The following is a 6,041-nucleotide window of genomic DNA, read 5'->3' on the forward strand; positions in this document are numbered from 1 at the left end:
ATTTCCAGCACACAAACAAACTGGAGAGCTAGCGAATGGTGTGGAAACATCTTATGGATTTTATGAAACATAATTTTAAATACCTTTACAAATTTGTTAGTTTACTTTAATTTGCAGCCCTTTCTTTATGCACACCTTTGTAACCACAGTTCAAGTATATTATAGGGCCTTGTTGAACTATTTAAAACCACATTAAGGCTGTTCAGTTTAGAATAGCCATTATTTTTTAATTGCTGGGCTTGACGGACTTCTCTATATTCCTTTGCTTTTGGGGCTCTCCCTAGTGTAATTCATTTTTACAGCATTGTACTGAAACCCACAGGGAGGGGAAGGAGGTGGTGTAGTTTCCTACCCACACCCAAAAGTTACATAGTGCAGTTTCTGCAGTACTGAGCCCAGAGTAGCAACAACAGAGGCTCAGTTCCCACAATGACAGGTCAGTGAAGCATCACAATGATTTTGAAAAAGCAAAGCAATGTATGTCACAAGATAAGTGACTGATAATGGTTCAAAGCACTGACCATTCGGAAATCTAAAACAAAGTCAGCAATTCAGCCCTATTTGTGACTACTGATAATCTCATAGCTTCATAATCTAAAGTAACTCATTCATTGCCATGATTCCATTACAGTACTATTTACTGATATATAATCACTGGAATCTTAAATGATCAAGGACCTTTAGGTTTAACCTCTATTTGATGCAATCATTTAGTCTGGTGTAGTCTTAATATTCTTTATACACCACTTTTAGTTTCAAAAAGACCCACCTTCACTTAACCCCTGAAATAAAACAGATTTATCGAATTTTAAACACATATCAATCAAGAGATATCACTTGTATATCCTAAAAACTAGCAGAAAGTTTTTTTTTTAATTTTACTGTTATTACCTTTTCCAGGTTGTCTATGCCTTTTTTGTTGTGGCTAGATTTCAGGATGATGGCTGGCTTCCTGTCCTCAGGGTCAATGATCTCAGTCATTTTATGCAGTGTGCTCAGCAGGATCACATTGTTGTACCTGTTTTGAAGCTAAGAAACAAGGAGATATTGGAAAAATAGTGGAAAGAAAACAAACTTTAATGAGAAGGCCCCCTCCGCTTCATAAGATGTTAAAAAATTGTCATGTGTGACACTGTGCCCCCCTCGTGGAGATAAATTCATGCGACACTGAAATGCAATCATAAGAGTGGAAGTGTGGATTTGTATTTAAAAATTTTAATCTGGTCAGATCACAGTGAAATACAATCAGCTCACAAATATAATGCATTCCATCGAGTGAAGATGTGAGTGTGCCTAAATAAAATACAATACACGTTATAGCATTTCAGTCAAGGAGTAGTGTATTAAAAGACAAACAATGAAGTGTGGTAATTTTCTAATCACAGCCCACTACTAAATTTGAAGAGTGGTTGCGAAACCCAGCAGAAGTAATTGCTAGTAGCTTTAATCCAGAGAAGATGTTGCTTCACAATAGAGAAAAAGAATACACAAACTCATTCTTCAAGTTGAGGATACAGAGAACTACTTTTCTCTGAAAACGACTTGCTTTTCGTTATCATAAAAATGCACTGATGCATGGAACAGCTCCATGGTTCAGCAGTTTAACAAACAAGGAGCTTGAAAATACCTGTTCCAGTGTGCAGTCAAATTTGCTTTGTTAACTTGAACTAACAAGGCGGTTAGCTTCTTATTTACTAGCTTTTTTTCATCTGTTACATTCATCTCAAGGTCCGATGACCAAATACAATCTTAGCCCTTATCAGTTTTTTTTCCATCTGGTTAGCACTACTTTCTAGTTGTGAGCAGCAGAAGAAATATATTATGCTTTTTATTTAATGTGATGGTAGTGAGTAAATTGTGTCTCCCATCTCTGTTGTTTTTATCAAGATTTATTATCTCACGCATTTCAGCCCAAAAACCTATCCGGTAGTAAAATTACTTTACGCCACCTCCCAGATGAGTTTTCTATAAAAAAGTATACTTTATGTGAAAGTGCCATTGACACTGAGGTATTTTGGGATTTGCAAGAAGCTTATGCTGCCATCAAGGTGACTTTTTTCCAGACGTCCATGGTTATTTCAGCAACAGAATGCCAGACATGAATTAACTAATAACTCCATTCATCCATCCATCCATTATCTGTAACCGCTTATCCAATTTAGGGTCGCGGGGGGTCCAGAGCCTACCTGGAATCATTGGGCGCAAGGCAGGCATACACCCTGGAGGGGGTGACAGTCCTTCACAGGGCAACACACACACTCACACATTCACTCACACACTCACACCTACGGACACTTTTGAGTCTCCAGTCCACCAACCAATGTGTGTTTTTGGACTGTGGGAGGAAACTGGAGCACCCGGAGGAAACCTATGCGGACACGGGGACAACACACCACACTCCTCACAGACAGTCACCCGGAGGAAACCCACAGACACAGGGAGAACACACCACACTCCTCACAGACAGTCACCTGAAGGAAACCCACGCAGACACAAGGAGTGCACACCAAACTCCTCAAAGACAGTCACCCGAAGGTAACCCACGCAGACACGGAGAGAACACACCACACTCCTCACAGACAGTCACCTGGAGGAAACCCACGCAGACACAGGGCGTGCACACCAAACTCCTCACAGACAGTCACCCGGAGGAAACCCACGTTGACACAGGGAGAACACACCACACTCCTCACAGACAGTCATCTAGAGCAGGAATCAAACCCACAACCTCCAGGTCACTGGAGCTGTGACTGCGACACTACCTGCTGCGCCACCGTACCACCCTTAACTAATAACTAATGTTATTAACTACTTTGTGAATATAGGGCGGCACGCTGGCGCAGCAGGTAGTGTCGTAGTCACATAGCTCCAGGTACCTGGATGTTGTGGCTTTGAGTCCCGTTCCGGGTGACTGTCTGTGAGGAGTGTGGTGTCTGCATGGGTTTTCTCCAGGTGCTCCGGTTTCCTCCCACGCTCCGAAAACACACGTTGGTAGGTGGATTGGTGACTCAAAAGTGTCCGTAGGTGTGAGTGTGTGAGTGAATGTGTGTGCGTGTTGCCCTGTGAAGGACTGGTGCCCCCTCCAGGGTGTTTTCCTGCCTTGTGCCCAATGATTCCAGGTAGGCTCTGGACCCACCGCGACCCTGAACTGGACAAGCGCTTATAGATAATGAATGAATGAATGAATGAATACATTTTATGAGTATAAATATTTACATCCCCAGTCCTTTCTGTATTTTACACCAAGTAGCATTTTTTATGTAAGAATGAGTTGTATGCCATTATTTAAAGTTAATTCTCTCCTTTATGACTATTAGTTTATCAGTTCTACAAATTTTCAGGGCAACAAATGCCAGATCAGAAGATCAGAGGCTCAAAATGAAGACATTAATTCACTAAAGTTATAATATTGAACACGTTATAAGAAAAGGTCTGCAAAGAACTGAGATTAAAGCATGTCCAAGTAGAGTGAATCCCAATACTCAGCACACAGTCACTGCACACAACCTCTTATCTCTTTGTCTACACATTCCACTACCACTCTGCCCTTGTCCTGTGAGCTCATCTGCCATTACACCCTCCTATCAATCAGTCCTTTCGTTTCAGCAGATCCAGTGCTGGGGAATGAGTGTTTGATTTATCCGTCTGTGTCAAAAAGGAACACTGTCTGTCAGCACTTTCTGTCAGCTACTCATTTTAAGTTTCCCGTCTGAGACAGTGCTCTACTGCTTCATGCACAGGCATGCCCCAAATGTGCATTGTCTCGAATCCTTAGCCTCAGGAACTTTAAACATTCATCAGCAATTGTTCTCTCAGGTTTACTTTAAGATACAGGAGGTGTGTACTCTCCAGGCTACAGAATGTGCCTTGAGGGCAAGACTTTGTTCTCTCCAGATATGTTCTCTATCAGACAATCAGGCTATCAGGCTAGCTGACTTCAAATGATTCTGCTTCTCTCCAGAATAAAGATAGACATTAGCAGAACAATGAGCATAAAAAGAAGTAAAATTTTATTCATATTTATCTGTTCAAGAAATGTATAAATTAATAAGCCTCTGGAAAACAGCTATAATTTGTTGACCCCATGGAGAAACCCCATTTCCAGAAAAGTTGGGACACTGTAAAATCTAAATAAACACAAAATATACTGATATGCAAATAATTAAAACCTACCCACACACAGGTAGAACACAGCAAACTACAGCACCAACATGCCACAGATGCTCTGTACATTTTAGAGCCAATTTCCAGGATTATCAATAATTACTGCGACATAAAATATAGTTAAAAACCCCAAATTACTTTAATTCACATGAAAACCAGAGGACGCTGTGTGTGGGTATCTGTTCCTATAACAGATTTAGGCAGTTAGGGTTCTCCTCCAAGCATATTGACCTGGCCAATGGTATTTTGTTAGTAGCAGTTTGTAAAGAAACCTTAGTTTGTAAAGAAACTCTGTGTCCTTCCAAATGAGTAAAACTGGAACGGACAAAACTGGTGAGAAACGTTGGCTAGCCAACTAAATACGCAAACATTGGCATTTTATACAGAGAAAATTAGCAAAGAATAAAACTCAAGTCAATCCTTTCAGATATTTAAGGAATGCTAAACTTAAAATGCAGTTTAATGGCCATGTAGAACTAAACGTCCATGCTGTAGAAAAAAACCCAAAACTGACGAAACGAAAAACGACCTTCTACCAACTCTGTTAGAATGCAAAGTAGTTGTAAAACCCCCTCTGGTGGCAATGACTAAATTGTGCATCTGCTTCTAAATGTATAGGAGGGTCAGTTTTTTTTTAAACATTACTCTTAACGAGCCATTATATTGGATGTAAAGAAGATTCAGCACCACACATATTGTAAAACATGGCCCCCTCGAGTAGGGGAACCATTAAATGGAGCATATAATGTTACACATGACTGCATCTGATGGTTAATTTTAGGCTCATTCTGAACTGTAATCTTACACAAAATGGAGACGTATGGAGCTGACTCAAAATTGCAAATATACCTGCTCTACTGATATTAAAATAATTTATCCCAACAATCTGAACTGCATCATAGCATTATCTATGCTAACAAGACAAATATTCTGAATTCCAATACATTGTTGTGTACATCTTGAATTTTTTGGGACAAACAGAGCTACAAATCAATTTTGTGCACTAACCTTCATTCCCAACACGTTTGGTGATACAAGGTACAACAAATATTCGAAAAGTGTGCCTGATACACCGTTTTCATCATTTTCATGTACAAAAGCAATTTCTGGAAAAGTTGGGATATATTTTGAAATGTAATAGTCTTTCAGATTAAATTTGCCATAAAAACATGAATAAATCTACATTTACAGTAAAATGTCAGCCACCATCTACATTGTCTTCACCAATCTGTCTATGTGCCTGGTTTAAATACATAATTATTGATACACAGTCACAAATGAGATACAAGAGCTCCAATGTCATTTCATTCATGTTGAGAAAACAAACCAAATATTACATAGTTGTCATAATTCACATAAGCTACTCAACTGATAAAGGTCTCCCTAATTCTAGCTTGGTCCTTCCTTAGTCACAACTCATCAGACAACTCCATTCATGACAAGCGTGGCTGTAGGGTGACAATCTTGGTGCCTGGTAACATCTAAGGTAATGTTCATATTATTAAAGGCTGGGAGGGAACCTCAGGTGGTGGTGTGTTCAACTGTTCAAATGATCGAGGCTATTCAGAAACTCATTCTGGTAATAACCACCAATAACTCAAGAGTCCAAAAGTCTAGGCAAGGTGGGCCTGCTTCAGACAGTGTGGGTTACTTCTCAAAAAGCCTTCTTAATTACCAAATAAAAGGAACACTAGGTAGTATTTTTACCTTAAAATTAGAGCTTTAAAATCATTGTGATGCTTCACTGGCCTGTAATGGAGAGAACAAAGCCTCTGTCCTTGCTACTTTGGACTCAGCACTGCCTCTTTTGGTGGAGGGTAAGATGGAAAAAGAATTTAAACATTCAATTTGTAGCCATTGAAATATTTCAAATTCAA

The sequence above is a fragment of the Hoplias malabaricus genome, chromosome 9 (genome assembly GCF_029633855.1).
Source record: "Hoplias malabaricus isolate fHopMal1 chromosome 9, fHopMal1.hap1, whole genome shotgun sequence".
NCBI lineage: Eukaryota > Metazoa > Chordata > Actinopteri > Characiformes > Erythrinidae > Hoplias > Hoplias malabaricus.